The following is a 22,550-nucleotide window of genomic DNA, read 5'->3' as shown; positions in this document are numbered from 1 at the left end:
GAGTCTGCTGTTCAGTCTTTCTTTTGGGACTGAAGGAACAAAGTATGAATTTAAATTTTTTTAAGATGACCTCACCACTAATACTAAATATCTGATATGGCAAACATAAAGGATGAGACAGTCTTAGTTTTAGAAAGCTGGTTTAGAACACTGGGCTGTAATGGACAGAGTGGGAAGAATTAACACGTAGAAGCCAGGTGGTCAATTGATGTTTTTCTTTTGTATTGCTTAGTTCAACAGGGACCTAATATACACAGAGATCTTGTAACCCTTGTTTTTAAAACTGAAGGGAAGGTTCATATTTACTTCATATACATGCTATATAGCATCATGATTCAGAATTCCCCTGATCAAAAGAGTCAGATTTTACCAAAATATTCTGAGTCAAAATATTATCCTTATCATACTTCCCTGAGGCAAATATTGTTTGATTTACTGACATTACTGTTTTGTTTTGTTGTTTGTTTTTTTTTTTAGTATCTCGGTGTTTAAATATCAAATCAAATTATCTTTGATTTACTGACAACATTGTTTCTAAGTACGAATATCTGCAGCAGGCTACAGGAGATGCTTCAGCTGAAATGTTATGCTGTAGTCACTCACAGTGTCTCATTTTTAGGTAAGTAGTTTAGATTCTGTAGGGTTCCTCAGAGTCTGCATAGAGTTTATGTTATTCTTGACTTTCTGAATTACATTATTAATAACTATTTCATCAGCTGAAAATTATCAACAGGGAAATAATCCATGCATCAGATGTTGCATTTTTAATTTTTTAAGTGTCTTTGTTTCCTCCAACCTTTTTCCCCAGTATATGTTACTTTCTTCCACTACCTTCATCCAGCTCAGGAGCACAGAAGTAGCAGGACATTACGGAGCCAGATACAGCTTAGTAACCTTCGACAGAGGAGATCACAGCATTAGGCAGCTGCAGTCCTCTCCCTTTTGCATTCCCCTTCACAACTTCCCAGAGGAATTTTGCAGAATCTACACCCATGTGTATACAGTGCTGCAGTCTGGACTTTACTGCAATGTGCATCCAACTGCCATATTGAATTGCTGTTTAAAAGAAAACAAAACACCACAGCAAATCAAGAATAACAAAATAGGAAGAATCAAAGCTTTATCTACCAGAAATTCTAAGAACAGTAAAAAGTGAAACACATGACTAGTGATAAGAGATGCTTTTTTGTATAAGGTTTAATGAAAAAGAAAAAAGTGAACTTAGTACTGTAAAAAAGGGCAAATATCAAGCACCAGCACTCTGGAGAGGGACTAATCAAGCTACTATGCAAATTTTTCAGGAAGGAAAACTTGTAGAGGACCACTACCTACTGGCTCTACTCAAGTTCTACGATGAACTGTTTCTTCCTAAAAAGACTAGGAACCAAATGGTCTGGAAAAACAATGAGGGAGCCACAGGGCTTTTCTTTTGATGTGTCGTTCTTGAAAGGTCATTTGGGACCTTCCCATTTTTGTCTGAGGTGCCAGCAGGTATCTGATTGCACTGAAATAACTCACCTCAGAAAGGCTAAGTTAGCATAAGACAACTGCCCAAAGCGTTTCTGTGGCAGCTCTTGAGGTGATGTTGTGCAACAATAGGTGTCCACAGCACGGGTTGTTAAATTCATTTAAATTAGTCACAGGGTTGTTTTGACACCCAATTGAAGGTGAAACTTTTCAAAATCACACACATGCACAAGCCTATGGAATTTTAAGCTTTTAGCAGTTAACTACTTATGTCAAAAAAACTCCCAGTAATTTTTGAGTCTGAGCACGTTACCAGTTCCAAACTTGATAAAAACAAAATCACAAAAGTTTTAGTCAAGTCACATCAGCACCTAGGAAATATTAACAATTCAATCTACTAGCACTACCTCTTAGTTTATGTCTTGATGGCCTTAATTTTGAAAATTCAAATGAGTCAGATGGAGCCTGCCATACACCTTGAAAGTGAAGAGGAAGAGTTCACATTCCATAGAGACAGGGAAGGTGTGTCAGGCAGGCAGCATCCCCAGCTGAACATCCCAACACAAACTGGTCTTTCCTATGCAAATTAAATGAGTGGAATCCCCTAGACCAGCCACATCTCTCAGCACATGTGTCTGGTGTCTCACTGGATTAAAAATGTGACTTACATAAATGTCCAACATACATTTACCAATCACTTTAGTGAAAGGCAGCTATATTCCTACTATCCATAACCGAAACTGCTAAAGGTTTTCTGCATATTTTGATGAATATATGTCTAAGAATCTTTTTATATGACAAATAAAAAGGAAAAATTGAATAATAAAACTAAATAAAACATAAAACAACAGACTTAGTATTCTTGGGCATCTGGATATATTACTTAGAATATTAGATTATCTTATAATTAACAAATTCTGTTTACTCATCCACCATCACAGCATCTGTACATCCAGTACAGTAAAGGTTATGCTCTAGTTTTCAGTTTAACAGAATACTTGTTATTTCTAGAAGGCCATAGAAATGGGAAAAAACAAACCATAACAATTTTTTTGTAGAATCGATTTTTCCAAGGATATATGAAAAATCATCCTCAAATGTCTATATAGATAAATTAATAACAACTCAAAGATCAACTTTTAGTGTTTTCCAAACAGTCACTGTTCTTTGCACCTCTTTTTAAGGAAATCTATAGGATTGTCCTTTGTCTTTTTCCTCCTGAAGTCTTTTATTTATGAGTTAAAAAAAACCCCAGCACCTTATGGAGAGAGTATTTGTTAACAAACCCACAAGAGTATCTTGAATGGCATTATCGTCTTTCATTTAAAAAAGACAATTTAATGATATGGAACAGATACCTGTATCGCCAATGGATCAAAATCTGTGTTTTCTCTTCACTCATGAAAAATAGCAGCTTTTTCTGCTGTCTTCATTCTCAGACGATAAACAATGAAAGCCATTTGAAGTCATGCTTTACTGAAATTCAGACATTTTAGCAAGTGAATTAGATTACCACCTCCAAGAGGAAAAACTTGTCTGAAAGCAAATTTCACTGATGTTTATCCAGGAAATCACAGAACCACACCAATAGGTTCTCTTAATATTTTCATCTTTTCAGAAAAACAAAAAGAGAAATTTTGGGCTTGAGAATTTTGACTGACACAAGTCTCTTGATTAGGAAATACTATTTTTATACAGAGGAACTTGTAGTTAATTAGAAAACAAAGAATATGATACTTGTTTGGTTGGGATGTGTAGGCTCAGTCCCAGCACAGTTTTTGTACCTGATATTTTGACAAGCCACTTGCAAGGTTGAATTGTAATTATGTAACCATGGTAACATTGTTGATGTAGGATTTATGTAAATATAAAAGATTGGTCTGTAAAGCAAATAAGAATTGGGCTCCTGATGTATGAATTATTATGGTTATAAAACATTTGAAAAAATTATATCTAGAAGAAGACAAAATATTTTTTTAAGAGAATGAATGCTTATAGCTTCTTTATTTTTTCCAGGAAATGTGTTCACCAGACCTTTCTTTTCAGCAACATGAACCTGTGAGTTTTAAATATATGAAAACACAACTAGCTGAATCACAGGTGCTTAATTTGCTCTCTTTAAATCTGAAAATAATCTGGCCGATTGCATGTTTTGTAACCTACTTGAGGGGAAAAAAAGGAATAAATATGGGAAGGGAAAAAAAGGGAACTGAATTTTCCCTTAAGCCTCTTGCAGATGGATGAACTTCACTACTGTGGTCATGAAGAATGAGACTTAGATCTGCAGAAAATGCACTCAGCCAGTACTGCATTTTGGAATGCCAGAAAAAGCAAGCAAACATAAAAAACCCCAAACCACAAACACCGAACTGTGGTTAAGTACAACATTAAAAGGAAGAACCTCTTTGTATGTTTTTTGCTTTTTTCTCTATGTACTAAAGCAGCAATCAAATGTCACTACTTCGTTATTCCTACTGAAAAGATTCCAGATATAGTTAAAGAGAAGTTTAAATACTTAAGATTTAACCCAATAGTGTTTGTCATTTACTCATTCACTTGTTAGTAAACCTGACTAAAAATAGTAGTGAGAGTTTATCAGATTTTGGATTACATTTCCACATTGCAAAAAGCTTCATTGTAACTGGAACAACAAACATCTAGATTTGTTATATGGAGCTCTTTTGGTAACTTTGTGTACTCATAACCCAGGATGCATTTAATCTATGATAATACAAGGTAGAGAGAGAGAAATTAATAATTAAAACAAATAACCAGAAATATTTTAAATTCTTGCATCAAAGTAGCTCAGTTTCTAATGTCAAATACAATTCTGGAAACGTTAACTATTGCATTCTACAAAGAACAACTATTATAGGGACTAAGAAATGGTCTACAGTTAGCATTTGATATCACCTTCTTATTACTGGGTTGGAATTGTTGTTGAACCTGCCCACAGTTCCATAACTTCATGGATTCACAAAGTTTATACAATTGGGACTGAATTTGTGTTTGAGTCTTGAAAGACAAAGTGACTTTAGCCATTGCTCTGAAACCAACTGAAGCTATGGTGACCCTCACCACAGCCCACAGCTTCCTTAGGTGGGGCAGTGGAGGAGGATCTCTGGTGACCAGCAATAGGACATGTGGAAACAGTATGAAGCTGCGTCAGGGGAAGTTCAGACCAGACATTAGGAAAAGGTTCTTCACTGAGAGGGTTGTCAGGCACTGGAACAGGCTCCCCAGGGAAGTGGTCAGAGCACCAACCCCGTCAGAGGTCAAGGAGCGTCTGGATGCTTTTGGTCGTATGGTTCATTTTTAGGTAGTCCTGTGAGGAGCAGGGAGTTAGATTCAACGATCCTTATGGGTGCCTTCCAGCTCAAGAGATTCTATGATTCTATAATTACTATATGTTAGCATTTCTGCTTTTCTTTAATTTTCACTAAACTTTCGTTGGTATTAAACATGAAGAAACTGAGTAAAAAAAAATATGTTCTATTCTTTATGGTCATTAGATGTAGGTAAAGTGTTTGTGATTTTTTGGACTTTTTCATATTGGCTATGATCAGCTTGGTTAGATGTGGCTTTAAGCCACATGGTCCAGTGGAAGGTGTCCTTGCCTATGGCAGGGGGGTTGGAACTAAGTCATCTCTAACATCCCATCCAACCCAAAACATTCTGTGATTCTGCAATGAAACAAGGAAGAAATCAAATGTGTGAGAACTGACTAGAAATAGAAAAGCTTCATACTGAATTACTGCAGTCTTGCATTTTCCTCTAGAGAGCAGTTACAACTCTAAAGAGTTGCTGCTAATACTGTAAGAACTTACCTTATTATATAAACTTATTATATAAGTTTATCTGTCTTAAATATACAAGTATAACATGTTTCCGTTTATCAGACAAACAGACATAAAGATGCTTTGGAAAAGTCATATAAAATACAGAACACAACCTCAGTTTTCGGAACTGCCTGAGACTATGCTTTCTGAAGGACCTTAATGGCAGAACGCTCTTCTCTAGCATTAAAATTTCATCAGGTCATTGTGGTTTTGCCAATATATATTCATCTAATCTCAAGAGACCAAAAAATAACTGTCACAAGCTGAACATAAATGACAATATCAGAGCTATACAAATCATGTCTATTTTCTCCACTTCAGAGACCATAAGTGATCAAGACTTTTGGGGCCCTATTCCTGTCACCACTTAAAATGATCAAAAGAAAACAACAGAAAGTCCTGCCTTGGAGATGAGCGGACCACTGTTAATCAATGAAAAAGCCTTCAAATGACAAAAGGAATAATTCAGCCAAATCCAGGATCAGAGTTCGCTTGTGTCACATGTGCGTTCAACAGCCACAGATCTGCTGTTTCGAAATAGGCCATTACAGCTTAGAGCGGGCAGGGTGTAACACAGGTGAGGAGTAAATAACTGTAAACTAGGCATATGACTTTGTAAATCAAAACACTTATTAGGTAGCCATCTCATAACTTCTGTGTGATGGTGCATAGCAGCCAACATGGAGTGTGTAGTTGCCAACAATTTCTAAAATAAATATACAAAAATCTCTTCAGGTATGTCTATATTCTGTCCACATCTTACCCCTTCATCTTTGTCCACAGTTTCTAGTCAGTTTTCTAGGATGGTTAAGTACGTATTAAGTAGTAAACCTTCTGTTTTGTAAAAAATGCCATTGGAACATTATAAATTTAAGAAACTGCAACACCATTAAAAATTAAAGATTATTATATAACATCTTATTTTGTTCGTTTCTCTATGGAAAGGAAGTCATCCCTTCCATAGCCTCCAAATTCTGCTCCTCTTGCACTATTCATGTTTGTCTACTCTGCCTACTACATGTGCACTGTCTACTCTGATGCTACACCTATGTACAGCCCTTAGTGAAACTCCTTGGATGCAACTGGGGACACAATTTCACATGATATACTATTACATGGAAAATGCATAGCCAGAGAAGAAATAGTAAGCATTTAAAATGTTATAGCTTTTCTTTAATCTTTGAGGGGTTTTATATTCCACCTTATTTTACTTATTCTATTGATTACAATTATATGAATGTTGTTGCTATTAACTGTGCAGGTTGCCTTTCTGTAAAGGGCTAATGTTATGTATATTCAAGGTATACATAACCTTGATTTACTTGCATTTTAAACATGTTATTTTATTGCCTATATCTATGAGAAATGTTCATAAATTTACAAAAAAAAAAAGATCAACTGTGAGTTAATAAATTATAGAGTAACAGTCTGTGTACTTTATTCTTTCAGATAGCACAAATAAACAATGAATTTTCCTACCATACAAGCAGTTAATGGTTTAACATTGAAAACGTATGTAAAACCCCATCTTTGTTATGTAAATCTGTTGAAAAATCACAAATTTGAAAGAAATTTGGGACTGAGCAGCTTTAGGAAGATCCTAAAGGATGCCTTATTCCATCTTTTTAATTACTATACATCATGGAGAACCCACCCCACTGTAATATATACAACACAAGGAGCACAGCAAAAGGTGGCACTCTAAGCAATTGCTGAATTAGTCTTTATTTATTGCATGATATGTATAAACTATTCAATGTTTTGCATATACTCTATATAAGGCAGATGCAACATAGAATATTGAGTTACTTGGGACTGAAGCATGTCTTGACAGTACAGGGAGTACTGCCTTGTAAAAACAGATCAAAAATTAATATAAAAACTGTTCATCAGAAAAATATATTTGGCTATGGCCAAATGTCTGGCATGGATTGCAGTGTTGAAAAGACTACAAAGAAGGAACTACATCTGTTAAATCCCATTTTTTGATTCACAGGAAGTAAAAGGTGGGACTACAGTGTGAAATGCTCCAAACAATTACCTGAGAAGTGCTCCAAGGCCTTTTATCCTTTTCCCCCTTAAATGCCCAAGGGTTATTTCTGCTTTTTTGATGTGATTTCAGAGATGTACAATGCACATGAATTAACATAAAAACAGGTGGTTCAGTGTTCATGGATGTCCTAAAATCTACTCCTTAGCTCTGGTGCGAAATATACCCTTGAATATTTGATTTAACATCAACTGAACCCTTACGATTCCTGTCAGGAACACTACTGAAGAACTGAGCAATCTCTCAGATGAGACCTGGCATCCTAACAAGGTCTCATCAATCGTTCTGAGTAATTCTGGTTTGGAAACACTCTGATCACAGAGTTTGTAAGTATTATCGGGTCTGACCTATCAGCTGGATTCCAAGTAACCATCTCTGGTCATTTCCTCGGTTCTGTTAACTTTAACCTGGATTGCTTCCCTAACTCATTTTAACACACCCCTGCACAAAACCTTGTGCCAACAGGAGAAAAGTAAATGGCACAGATGTGAGACTAAGCTAATAAATGCTTCTTAATAAGTGCTTCTTTTAGTTGCAGCACAAACTTAAGCTGCCTTAAGAGGTTTCCTAGAAGCCTGGCTAAACTAACTCACCCTTCTGAAATAAGAGCAGGCTTTATAAAAGCCTCTGTGTTCTTTGACAGTAGTTCCATTATATCCAGTAACAAGACAGCCCTGAAGCAGCACGAGGGCAGTAAATGCCTTTCTCAGCTTGTTGCCTGCTCTACAGACCGGTGGTCCACATAGGGAACTTGAGAGAGGAAGGAGAGAAGGGCCCACGAGGAAGGAGAGAAGGGCCCACAACGGTTCTCAAGCAGGCACAGCTTCCCCCGGGGGAAAGGGCAAGGGTCTTCCGAGAGCACATTACCAGGGATGCAACTGTACTGGAAGTGCTAAGATAAATTTAGAGTAAACCGTTTGAAATGTAAATAAGCTTCAGGTTTTTAATCAGGTTCTGCTGTAGTCTGAAAGTTACAGCAGCTGTTCGGTTATTAGAATGCGAAAGGAAAAATATATTGCTGTGGTTTATTATAGTTATGAATATGTACTTGGTATGCCAATAGCTTTCAATAATGTTCTTTAATTGGGACAGTGAGTGAGGTCTTAATGAAGTCAGATTGTAGACATTTATAGTAAATGTTTCAGATTAGATAAGAATAGCTCTCCAAAGTTACCAGTAATTTCTAATAAACAAGATCTTTGATTAACTAACCCGCCCCCCCCAAAAAAAAACCCACAAGAATGAGTGGAGCATGACTAGTGTGAAGCCACAGATCACAGTGTAATAGTGTCAGCAAAAGACCCATACAGCTGACTATGAAAAACACAGCAAAAACTGTCTGAAATAGGAAAAACTAAACATACTACGAGAATTACATTACTTATATGTCCTGTTCTGGAAGCGTTGACTAAAATGAAATCTTGCAGATATTACTTGCAAGCTACTGTATATTACCCAGAAAAATGCACCAACTTTACGGTATAGATTATAATGGTAACTCAACGCACAACAAGCTTTAAGATATTCCTCTATGTGAAAATGTTGCAGAATCCTAAGGGATTCAGTCTCCACTATCATTTGGCTGCTAAGAACAGCTATAATTGCTGCTCTGAGACACATCAAAGAGAGTCAGTAATTTTATAGTCTCATTCTAGTATTAGGCTATCGTTGAAAAAATTAATGTTCAGACTGGCATTTCTGCTGGAACAGAAAGTTTGCATAAAAAACCCCACAGAATATCAGTATAGCAGAATGCAAACACCAGTAACACGGTATTACCAGTGAACTGTGATGACACAAAGCAGGAAGAATTCTCTTTTTTTTTTTTGTGCCATGCAGACTTACCATTTAGCAGGTGGAGAATGAGCTACTTTGTCCAAAAAAGCCAGCCAAATGGTGATTTGCATGATTACACAGAATTTGTCTCATTAAAGCTTCAGTGCCTGGATTATCAAGTCTCTTTTCCCTCCTTTGCGTTTTTGGCAGAGAATACTATGTGACTTGCATCATTAAAAGTGTAAAGAATCCAGTTGAGCAGCTGATGGAGACTAATTTCTTTGAGACAAGCACAGTGTAAAAATATATTTTATCCAATAACCTGTTTTTTAAAAGTTCAGAAGGCAGAGGTAGAGACTGACAACAAGACTTCTAAAAGGTTTCAGGGTGAAAGGACTGGTGGAGGGAAGAAGTCACTCAATAAAAGCTAGTTCCAAACTTGTTCTGTCTAGTGTTAGAGGCACAAATATGAGGCACAAAGATGTACTCACTTTAAGAAAACGGGGCTATAAGAGCTTTAAGACAATATAAATATGCTTTCAGCTAACAATCACTTGAAGAAAACAATGAAAATAGCATGTTTCCTTGTGGCAAAAAAAAGGGAACAGTTGCATCCATATTTCTGTTGTTTCTAGTAATTTTCTATTCATATCTATCATATTTTGTATCAACACCTTCCGGTGCTATAACTTCCATCAGAAGACAGAATATCACAGTTAAATTACCTTCCATGGCTGTCTGGACTTGGAGATAGAGTCACCTCCAGTACGGTGACTGCCCTATAAGTAAGAAAGCCATTTGTACTGTGTGACACAGATGCTTATTCATGCCATTGGTAATTCAGAAGCAGACCTTCCTAAAGTAAAGGAAGCCCGCTGTGGCTTCGTTCGTGATCTAACTTACCCATATTAGATGTTCCCTCTAAAACACTGGAATTCCAGCCAACTTACTCCTTCCACTTAGATTCAGAGAGTGAGGGAATCATTTATCTTCCTGAAAATTGTGTTTACTCTGCACAGATCCACTCAGTCCTTGGACAAACTGTTCATGAAAAACATTTCTTAGTATTCAAAGATACCATAAGTCCAAGTCCTAAACAAGAACACGTTAACTTTATGTGCAATTTAATAAATAATGATCATTATTAATACCAGCCCTTTTATTTTCCAAACATTTGTGATATAAATATTATTTCAAAAAAAAGATATCATGCATTACATATGGCTTTAGCAGCACTAACTGCGACAAACTACTGTATTAAAGCTTCAGAGATGACAGAGATGCTTAGAGTTCCTCCTAATCTGTTATTAGAGAAAAAAATGCAATAAAGAGTAATGATCCTCTTGACCTTGGCATTCCAATCAAACCCCATTATTTCCCTCCAGGACTTCTGGAAAATAATCTGTATAGTTTGTTGGCACAGATCAACACAGATTAATAAGACATACACTAAAGGATTTCAAAATTATAAAGACTGTAAAATTAAGAATTTTAATTCTCCTTTTTTTTTCTTTCTTTCCTTTACCACCATCTGTATAAACCAGCATTGTCCTATAAGCTGCACAGTACTACCAATTATGTTCCATTTTATGCTTAATGAATATATGTTTTCAATAAATCTTGACAGCATAAATACAGATTTATGCTTAGGAAAGAACACTAAAAGATTGGAAACTTCTGTGTTATTAAAACCAGTAAATTTTATTAAATATTTTAATTTAATTGTTTAACATAAAAGAATCATGCATGAAGAGTGCACCTTCAAAATCAAAGATTCCATTCTGTTCCCATTGAAAATAAAGTGGTTTGGTGATTTCTCTGTAACTCTTTCCTGGCAAAAGGAGGGGTTCATTTCATACAGGTTGTGTTACAGAAATAACCATGAATACTGAATAGAAGTATATTGGAAAAATGTTATTTCTAGTTTCAAAATCTAGTTTCACAGATTTTTGGTATAAATTTCTATTGCTTTAAGTCAGCCCACAGATATTTTAAGTCCAGAAAGCACCTGAAGTTCTGATCCTTTTTGCACAAGCATCATAAGAATGACTGATACTCAAATTGATGGGATTAAAAGTGAGTCAAGAATAAGGATCACTTACATGGCACCCCAAACACAAGAGCTACTAAGCATTAAGGTTCTTACTGTAAACCAAAAGAGCTGTTGAAGACTTGGCACTGATTCGGTGGGAAAAGACCACTCTGTAGAATTTATACTTATAAATACATATGAGAAATGCAACATGCCTCTGATATACACCGAATCACTATACTTTGGAAAGATACCTTAAAAGAGCCTCTCTGCATTGATGTACATTTAGCATCACATCTTTTTTTTTTTCCTCATGGTAAGAAATACTAGGGAGAGTAGTTTCAAGCTCTCTATTTGATTCAGTTCATCTTTTGATTTAACCTCATCTTTTTTTTTCCTCATGGTAAGAAATACTAGGGAGAGTAGTTTCAAGCTCTCTATTTGATTCAGTTCATCTTTTGATTTAACCTCTCAGTTCCATCAAGGCTCAAAAAAAGTCTCATCTAAACATCATTTTAAAGTAATTCCCCTTTAACATAGACTCCTGTACTTACGCCTTTGAAGTCAGTTCTTAATCTAGTTATTTTAAAATTCATATCCCATGTGTTTTAACTAATCATTGGAAAAGTAACTTACTATTTTGAGTTTGGACAAAAAAAAAAAATGATTTAACTTTACCAGATAATAACTTTCCAAATTAACATATTATTTTCATAACTATGTACCTTATTTTAGTTTTAAGACTGACTGATTTTATTATTGAGTAGAAAATATGTTGCACCTACCAAATACCCCTTATTTCAAAGTTGCAATCACACATCTCAGAAGTAACATACTTATGTAAGGAACCAAGAAGTTTCTTATCTTTGAATGGGAAATACAAATTCAAAAGTAACTGAAGTAAAATACTTGTCAAATTTTATATTATTTCTCATGTCCTTAAAACAAGAAAATTAAATTTCTGGTAAAATTTATTACTTTCCACAGGAAACTCACTCCTTACTTAAAGGTAAAACCTCATTCTTTCACAAAGCTTTTAAATAACATGAGCTTTCCAAAAAGTAATTGCTTTGGATACACTAAAAAACAATTTTCTCTGTACTAACTGATACATTAGATTCAGTTATATTGATTTTTTTACTGGTAAAACTTGTGTTTCTTTTTGAGCTATTCTCCTTAGAATTTCTATGTATGTTACTTACAATTTAAAACAAATAGATCTAGAAAAACAAAAGGAAATAAACCATAAAACAATAAGACCTATATATATTTTCCAAGATACAGAAGAATGAATGTCACACAATTTTTTAAAGTAAATTATTTTAAAATGTGCACCTAGAATATGTGTATACTGCAGGTTATTCCATCCAACCCAGCAAATAACTTAAGTGTTTTGCCAGTCTGAATAGTTCAGTTAATAAAATACCTGAGCAAAGCTACATGCATGTACTATAACATTTTCTGGACATAACAGCATAAACTAAGCATCTTGAAGTTGATTATGGATGCTGACCAAATGTAGCAATAAATCTTCAGCAGTAGAACCATATTACCATCACCAACATTGAGTGTTACTCTGCCAGTAAAGAATTTCCATCCATATTTCTGTGCTTCTTGTCTAAAATTGAAGTATGTATTTACCACAAACCACATTGCTTATATGATTATCTTTTTTTTGCTCTGAAGGAAATATTTCTAGGAGAACACACAATCTACAGTTCTTAAAACATTTAAGATACTTAGTTCTGCATATGTACTGAAGTTTTGTTCGTTATCTTTTTCCCACCTGCTTTCTGAAAGCTTTTTATACCATGCAGGTCTGAACTTCTTTGTACTTCTTGCATCAGTGCCTTCTCTGACATCGCAAGAAAAGCCTTTCTATTGAAAGTCAGCCACAGGAGAAATATAATTGGGAACTGAGTCCTTTCCATCTCCCTTCAGTTAGATGTCATTCTGCTAAGTGTTTTCAAAATGAAGATCTTGAAGTCTGTACTTAAAGAGAAGAAAGAGAGAGTATCTCTCATTATAGCAATGATATACTGATACAGTAATAATACCATAATGTTTTAAAGAATTCCTAAATTTCCATAAAAGGAAGCCCTGAAAATTGAATTTCCCCTTCTTCTCCCCTTTTATCCTGAAAATACACTGACTTCATGTCTACCTGTTCTCTAACCCCTCAATGATTGTATCATCTTTTCCCTGTTTCCAACAGGACTGCCCTTCTTCCCATCACCCAGTTCTCCCCAAGTACAGCTTTCCCCTCCCTTCTTCCTAACATAACCTCATAGTCAAAAGTAGCATGGCTTGTTAGGTTATAGAACGCATATCATATAAATACAGGTATATAAAGGAGTCATCTGGCACTGCAGGACAAAGTCTCTTGCAAAAAAAGGGATTATGCAACCTCATTCTGGCTGCTGCAGGTGTGACTCATGTTTCTTTGAACTTTTCTCTTTAGTGTTAACAGAAATTGTTGTGGGGAAAAAGCCTGAGCAAAAAACAACACCATACCCCACACACCCCAAAACACAAGAAAAAGAAACCAAAAAGATGTTTTGCTGTTCATATTTCTTTCCTAGGGAGAAGATACAAGAACACAGAATCTAAGATGCGTTCTAGTAATTTTGATGAGCGAACGCCATAGAAGGTGCTCAGATAATGAGGTGACATTTTAGCACAGCAAATTTAAAGTAGAAGGGGTTAAAAGGTCTCTTCATTTTTTGATTGCTACCTGGGAAGAAGCCTCCCATAGCCCTTTTTATTTTACCTACACACACATTTTTATGAATAATGTTCTTTTTGTGTGTGAATTATGTTACAATTAACAGTTATTTTATTAATAACATGAGAAAGTTTCAGTGAAGAAATTTTGCTGAATGCAATAGGAATCTTGCAAAGATGTGTAGTAATGGCTGCGTATCAATAAATATGAAATACAAAAGAGAAACTCATAACAGCCTGAGTTGGAAAGAATCCATGAAGGTCATTGAGTCCAACTCCAAAGTGCATGTAGGGCAAGTTATACCACTTATCTAAGAGCATTTTCAAATTGTTTCTTAGCATTCACTGAATTGGTGCCATGACCACCTCCCTGCAGAGCTTGTTCCAATGCTTGACCATCCTCCCAGTGAAGAACTTTTTCCTAATATCCAGTCTGAATATCCCCTGACAGATGTAAGCCATTCTCTCGCATCCTATCTATCACCGGACAGCAGAGAGATCAGCATCACCCTCTCCCCTCCCCATCATGTTGAAGTTGTAGACAGCAAAGTCTGAATACTGTGACCTACTGGTTGTTTTTTTTTCACAAAGTACTACTTACTTTAACTCCAAACTGTGAAAAGTCAGAATCATTCTAACTTGCAAAGCACTACGCTGATTTGTAATGTTGTATTTTAGAGAAATACAGATTGTCCAGTTACCAATTGGTTGAAACCAAGATCCTGAAAAAAATAAGAAACTGAGAGCAGAAAGAAGGGTCACATTTGCCTACTCTAATCAACTATTGAATAAATATGCAATTGTTAATAATGTTGTTAAAAGCTTTCTAAATATCTCAGGATTTTACCTGTTTTGCAAAAGCTTACTAACAGTGAACTTGGCTGTGGACATTAACAAGCTTTTTTTGTTTTTATAAACTATGACGCTCTTTGGTTTTATGTGACAGCCAAGAATAATAATTCATCACTTTGGCTGCAAGATGATTCCAAGCACATAAACACAACCTTAAATCAAGAACTACATGTCATGCATTTGCCTGCATTAATCTCGGGACTCTTACTTCTTTCTTGAATCTAGAATGCAAAATACTAATTAAAAAAGACAGCTTTAAGCATTCAAACAGAATGGTTTCCTAGCAAGTGAAAGGCAGAGATCTCTGAAAAGATCAAAGTGCAGCGGAGAAGTAAATGAAAAAAAGTAAAATTATAAAATATGCATTCCACTTTACTAAACTTCCCATGTAATAGTGCTGGATTTAGCTTAAGAAATTTTGCATATGCTTTAACTGGTAAAGTTATTGTTCAGGTACATTAAAGACTTCTTAATGCAATATGATTGTTCATTACTTGAAAAAAAACCGTATATTTTTTCGATCATCATTAACTTTCAAGCAAGAGTTCAGCAGAAATCATTAAATGATCTTAGGCCACTGCAATAATGCATTATACAAAACCTGGTGAGAAGTGAAACATTTCCAAGAATTAAAAATAACAGATAAGTGGATCAAAATGTAGGAGGATGATAGCTATTTAACAAAAATTCAATTTCCGACACAATCTGTGAAGGTCTGTCAGCCTTCATAATGAGAACAGGAGCCTTATCCCAAGCCCTCACCCCCAGGAGCAAAGCATTATTGTTACATCCTGAAATTTCTTGAAGTCTGGATTTAGATTTTTTTTTAAGTTTGAACAAAAATTTTTAATTTAACAAAAGTTTTTAATCACATTAGACACTGCACTAATCAGGATAGCAAGACTACTCTAGCTCACATAATCTGTAAGAACAATCACTTGCTTTACCCCCAAAAAAACCCCAAAATTAAAGTAATTACAAAGTTTTATTCACAGTCTAGTTAACCTGGTACCCCACCAAAAGCATGGCCCACTTCTCTTATCAAATCCCCTTTCAAATTTGCTCTCTTCTGACGCTTGCGCTCCCCTGGATGCAGATCTGGAAGCATATATTACAAATACCCTTAAGACTGCACATTTTTATGAGCATCAGTACAAGGGAATTAATTTTAATGGAAATTCAGCTTTAATCAAGTCAGTACTGCATTGTTTTCCGTAATTTCTCCGGGTGTTTTGTACAGAAACATGTATTCCTATTACTCCTGTATTTAATATGCAAGAAGAATATTGGCTTAAGGAACAGAGAGGACAAGATCTGAAGAGAGCACAACAGACCAGATGAGATTCCTCACACATTTGCATTCTTGGTTTCTTCCATATACAATAGTCCTTCCACAGTCTTTATTTATCTTTCTAAACTATCAAGTGAATTGCTTCCAACTTTTCACAAAAGAGTCAAAATAACTTTCATGTTCTTATCATTTGTGGAGAATGTAAAATGAGTATTTTCTTAATTAAGAAAAGTACTTCCTAAAAAAATCTTTCTAATTGCAGACGGAAAGACAACTGTTTGGTAAGGACATGTTCCAGAAACTGTTAAAGCATTTACTTTTGTAATGTTTTTGGCAGATGGATAAGACGATTGAAAACTTTTGAACAAATCATGACTTCCTTGAAGTAAAAATAGCTGTATTAATTACTGCATGAGCTGTATACAAGAAAATTCTTTCCTTTTTTTTTAATATTAATTTATTGATGGTGCCCACCCCCCCCCACCCACCCCACCCCCAAAGATAGCTGCTTTTTTATCAGTCTCAAGTAATTATACTTTATCAAAGCTCAAACCATTTGACTGGAGAACTTTTTTCATATATTCTTGGTGCAATGTATTTTCATTTCTTGAAAACAAATCAAACAATTCATTTTTTCCCACTTGGATAGTTCCATGATCTGACGTTATGTTTGCATATAGGAAAACATACTTTTTTTTTTTTTGTACCAAATCTTCAATTTCTTCTTCTGAAAGAGAATCTACCCTACCTTTGGTAATACACAAGGGTTTTTTCCTGCAAAGATAGACCAACATATAGCTAAAATGATGCAACATTCAGTCATAATCAAACCAAAGAAGTTTTAAGTGTTGTTTCCTCAGAAGATGTGCCACGATTGCTTTTCCAAGTCACTCCCATTGCATGACACTTCGCATTTGGTACTCAAAATGAAGAACAGAGAGGCTTCATGAACTGCAGTTAGTGGGTTTATTGTTCTCTTTACTGATCTGTACAAAACCATTACTCATTACAGAAAGGGCAAAATCCCTCCTTTTCAGGTGTGGTGATTTTACAGCAGCCCACAGCTGAACATGCACACAGCCACTCACGCACTCCCTCCATCCCAGCAGGACAAGGGGAATGAACAGGAAGAGCAAAAGTGAGAAAGCTCGTGGGTCAAGCTAGAGACAGGTTAACAGGTGAAGAAAAGAGGGGGGGGGGGGGGGGGGGGGCGGGGAACAACAAACAAACACAAAAAAGCAAAGGAAATCACACCCCAGTTCCCATAGGCATACCAATGTCCATCCATTCTCTGAACAATATCCACCTTGGAAGCAAAAAAATCCCTCATCGTTGTCTTCCTCTACCTTAGTTTTTATTGCTGAGCATGATGTTAGGTGACATGGACTATCCCTTTGTTCAGTTTGGGTCAGCTGTCCTGGCAGTGTTCCCCCTCACACCCTTGCTCAGCCCCAGCCTACTTGGCTGGGGGCTGGGAGGCAGGGCATGGGAAGAGGAAGCCTTGAAGCTGTGCAAGCGCTGTTCAGCAACAGCCAAACACTGGTATGTTATCAACATTATTTTGCCACAAATCCAAAGCACAGCATCTTACAAGCTGCTATGAAGAAAGTTAACTTCATCCCAGCCAGACCCAGTACACCAGGAAATAGTTTGGTTAATGGAATTTAACGACCTTACTCTCACACTACTGGTCTACACAGAGGATACAAGAAAAATGACTGAAAATTCATACGTTAAAAAAAAACCAACTTCAGCTCCAGCACTGTTCATCATCGTTCTCATTTGGCAATAATTACATGAGCATAAGCTGTTTAGTTTGTGTTTCTTGCTTTGCCCCAGCCATGTTCTTCAGTTTTTAAGCGGTGATCCTGACGTATCATCTAAGCTTGCAATGCCTACCCTCAGCAAAAGAAGAATCCATTTCTTGAGTGAGTTCCACCACAGATGTCTAAAGCCTTCATTCTAGACACCTTTCAGCAACCTGCACACATCAGCAGCACACTGTGGGTAAGTTCCATAACCACTGGAGTCCTCCTGGATTTAAAGTCTGCTCAGCCTGCACAGGCATTTCTACGGAGCTCAGGAAAGGCCTTTCTCCAGAAGCGGCCCAAATAAGTGGAGTTACCACTGTGCTTCCAGTGAAAATGGACTTCAGTTAAATGGTTACTTAGACGCTCTGTGCTCCTTCACAGCAACCTGATTCAGCCACCTTCTCTTTTGTATCAGAAAGAAAAGGAAATAAGAACTGTCCCTTAAAATAAACATTGAACTAAACATTTGAACTAAACAAAGAACTGTTCTTCCAGGTACGATGTGGGTCGTTAATTTGGGCATGATTCCCTGAAAATCCACCTGAATATGTGGATTTCTAACATAGGTTACTTGAAAATTAGTCAATTTTCTGTGAAGTAATTGTTTCCACTAAAGGAATGACTGTTTTAAGCATGGAAAGAGGTGATACCACTAACGGTTATTAACTCATTAAAATATTTCTTTTTATGAAGGTCTGCGTGAAAAATTTCTACAGAGAAAATAATTTTGTGCACCTTTTCTTCCAGGTTCATATAACAGGAATGTATATCAATCAATACAACAGACATCCCTCTTTTCCTTTTAAAGTCATGGACATTAGGGTAAAGTCATTTGCCTTCTATTCTCAAGACTGATAGCTCAGGAAATTCTATTGGAATTATTTTCTGTTAAAATATTAAATAAAGGACATAATAACAAGAGTATTTGTCATTAAAATTTTCAGGGTCTAGTGAAGTGAATTCTATTTATTGTGCAAATATTAGGCACACCAGCTCCCAGAGATATTGCATACCCAGAACCGTGTGTGTTAAGCCTAATGTATACACTTTATGACACCAAAAAGAGAGACCAACAAATATCCTGGAAAAAAACAGATTTGACTGATATAGCTAAACAAGTACATTATATCCTAAGAACATTTGCTGTGTGTTGTTTCACAGCATTCTTCTCTGCTGACCCACCAGCAAAATAAGTGTAAGACATCGATGACTGACAACTGCCAGAGCAAACTGAAACACTGTGCTACCAGGTAAGCGCTGCAAAGGGAGGCAAAACTGTGACCAGTGCCAGTAGTCAACGATGCCTTCAAACCATAAATGGTATCAAATTAAAATAATATTGTATGAAGGTTATATTTAAAAGGTACACGCAGATACTGCAGTGAATATGGGCTTCCAGCAGCATAAGTAAATGAAGGCTTATTTAATAACAATGTAGAAACCAGACTATGAACGGAGGTTGTGATTGTAGCTCTTCCAGGCAGTTACACTTATCACTGCCAAATTTGCTACTTGCATTTTTACTGTAAAGAACACATTTCCCCTGATTTTAATGCATCACTTAAGTTTTGTACTTTCAGGAATGTTCACGATAAGACATTGCATCTGATAGAGGGTAAATACTATCTGGTTTTTATTACATTTCCCGTCACTTTTCATTAGTTTACCATAGTTAGGGTTGTTCTTGCCCACTATAACAAAGTCTGCTTGGATACCTCCTTGATACTAATTGGGTTGAATATTTCTCAAACTTCAGCCATACCTTATAGCATCAGCTCTGAGGTACTTCTCCACATAGTAGCACCCTCCTTAATATGAATAAAGTTATCAGAATCTAAAACCTTCAAAACACACAGAGACATTGTCAGATACTCTCCCACTAGTCATTTTCTGCCTACATTCACAAATACTGCTTTACGGGCCCATTGGATGTGAGGTAATATTCCAAGTAAGTAATTAGTAGCACAGTCTGGCAACACACTAAAATCTCTACAGAGAGCTAATCCTAAATAAAATTAATTGATGAATCAGAGGGCCTATTTGGTAACCAAGATTTTATACTTAAGAGTCTACAGAAAAACCCCAACAAACAACAACAAAAAAATTGTGATTCAGATCTTTGACTTCTTTTAGGCTCTAGTGTTTGCTAACAGATTACTATTGATCACTGTGGATCACATAATGAAAAACATCCCAAGCAGTGACTACCAAGCAGTTTGATGAAGTACACGTTGGCCCAGAGCGTAATTTGTCTGGATGGCAGCAGAGCTTATCTTGACGCCAATTTTTAACGTGCACTAGAAGCTTTGGGTTCGTTTCAGGCCTGTAGCTCTGCAAACAGCCCAGGGACCTGCTGAGTGCAATGGAAAGTCAAGAAGCTTACAGATCCAATGGTCTGCCTGATGTCTCCCCACCCCCTTCTCAGGAGGAGTTTCTGAGCCAGGACATAGATTATGTGTCTCTGCCAACCATCTATCTAGCAAAAGGAGTAAAAAAGATGTGAGTTGGTGCAACTTGGATTTGCTAGGCTCCTGCTGCTGCAGGGATAATAGCCTGGGAGCTGACTGGGGATACAGTGGGGCAGCCTAAGCTAGCATCTGAGTTACAGAGCTAGCACCAAAAGCTGCCCAAAATTATATCCATATGATGATGTCTTGCTAAAATAACCATTAGAAAGTCCTACAGGATGTCTTAAGCTCCATATCTCAGGTCTACAAAGACCACTTTCCCTCTAGGCACTGAAACCTCTAATTCTCTGGAGCCAGTCATAGAAACAACACATTTGTCTTCCAATTATCCAGTAGCTCAAGTATGAAGTTAATACATTAAATATTCACCAGCATAGGAATATGAAACTCCTACTCCCCTTCCCCAGGTGGATGTCCCAATTACTAAACACATTCTTTTTCTTAATAATTCTTGGACTTGGTCTGTGCAGGAAGAAGTAGTTTCCTTAGGAAGAAGAGAGGAATACCCACCCCTTCCACAGAACATCATTTAATTCAGCATTAGGGTTCTTTCCTATAAATAGTGGGTATGGGTTCAAAGTTCAGGAAAGTAAGCCTGCATGTCTCAAAAGTGGGATAAGTAATAAGGCAGCACTGCAAGGAGTGTTATAAATCATGGGTGTTCTTGGGGTCTGGCAATCCATTTCGCATTAAGAATTGGGAACTGCATAAGCCTTGCTAAGGTTTTTGTTCTTAATTATTTTTTCAGGTTTACAAATTTTGAATGTAGCCACAAATGTAGCCCTGATTTGTAGTATCTAATACATTTCTTTACGTATTCATCATTTATCCTTCTATGTCTTGTGTTGTAAGACTTTACACTTTAGATATACAATTTCCTGTTATAAGACTTCAGACTTATTCCGTGTTTTCTGAATACAACAGCATCAAAATACTCTTAACTTAAAGGGACAGGTACTTAGGTAAAATAAATTCTATCAGGACCAGAATTCTTTTGCCCTCCCAACTTTCAAACAATCCAAATAAAGTATATTTCCCCTTGCATTTAGTTTTTACCTCCTGGTGAAAGTTATCCTTCATAGTATTCCACTCTTTACAGAGTAATGTAAGGCAGAAAAACTCTGCATATCTAACACATAAAAAAAGGAAGAACAACTTTTAAACTGTTGTTTAAAATTTTAAATAAAAAAGGGAGAACAAACCCTCCTCCCTTTAGTAATTCAGGCCTACCTTGCAGAAAAGTATGTAACCATGCAATTCTCATTTCATTTTTCTATTTCCATTCAAGACAGCACCATCATCTGTGAAAGCCTTGAGACTGTCAAATACATATAAATCAGATCTGAATAATTTTTTTCCATAGTGAATACACTATATGTGTCATTAACCACTGTGTATCATCAATCATACCAGTAATTTGTAACTACTCCTTTGTATGAGGTAAGAAGCACCACAGTACTTTATATCATTGATGAGAACAAGTAGCTCAGTTTCCTCTATCTGTAATTCTATGTCATCTCAGCTTTTGAATACTCAGCTATAATTAACTGGCTTCCTACGGTAAAATCGGAGTTTCAGTCAATATTGTTTAAGTTTAAACAATAGCTCCTGAATTCTGTATAGCACCTGCCACTGTTCTGTCTTTGAAATGCTTAACAAAGGTGCTCAGTCTTTCTCAACAGCCATTACCACGAAAAACCAACGTAGGTGGTAGCCTATATTATCACATTCCACTTAATTGCCTTTCTGTATGCAATTTTCCTCCTAGCTGTTTAGCATGCAATTATTATTAAACCATTGCATTCAGATAGCACCCAGATGCTCAAGCTGAAATCACAAGCACTTTTGTTAAGAGACTGTACAAAACATTCTTAAACTAATTTCTGTCCTCAAGAGTTTGGAGTCTAAACACACAAAGCAGACAAACAAGCTCATATAAATGGAAAAATATGCTCACATGGAAAAGATGGATCATTACAAATGTTGTGCTTGTTAATAATCACAATGCTTACCAGTAACTCCTTTCACTATTGACCTCTAAATCCTGACCTTGCTAATGAGAATATTTTAATGACAGCTAATGAGAATTTTGCAACTAACTGCAAAGAGATTGGGATTTTACCTTATGAATCCAGATCTTGTAGAAATCAGGTGTATGTGACGATTAAATTTTAAATGTTGATTCTAATTGTCCTAAAGCATTATTTCATTACTTTATAGAAAAGCTCTCTCAGCAGATG

At 36.2% G+C, this 22,550-nt stretch overlaps 1 long non-coding RNA gene across 1 annotated transcript in view; it reads right to left on the bottom strand.

The window, feature by feature from the left end:
- Positions 1 to 12,065: 12,065 nt before the first annotated feature.
- Positions 12,066 to 22,550, bottom strand: part of LOC130153785 (uncharacterized) — a 32,198-nt gene continuing 21,713 nt past the window's right edge. The window contains exons 2-3 of the long non-coding RNA XR_008823503.1: positions 14,490 to 14,610; positions 12,066 to 13,156 (exon numbers count right to left, since the gene is read on the bottom strand). This is a non-coding gene — a long non-coding RNA (uncharacterized LOC130153785). The remainder of the gene's footprint in view (positions 13,157 to 14,489; positions 14,611 to 22,550) is intronic.

The sequence above is a fragment of the Falco biarmicus genome, chromosome 1 (genome assembly GCF_023638135.1).
Source record: "Falco biarmicus isolate bFalBia1 chromosome 1, bFalBia1.pri, whole genome shotgun sequence".
Taxonomy (NCBI): domain Eukaryota; kingdom Metazoa; phylum Chordata; class Aves; order Falconiformes; family Falconidae; genus Falco; species Falco biarmicus.
This window is presented reverse-complemented; position numbering and strand designations above follow the sequence as displayed.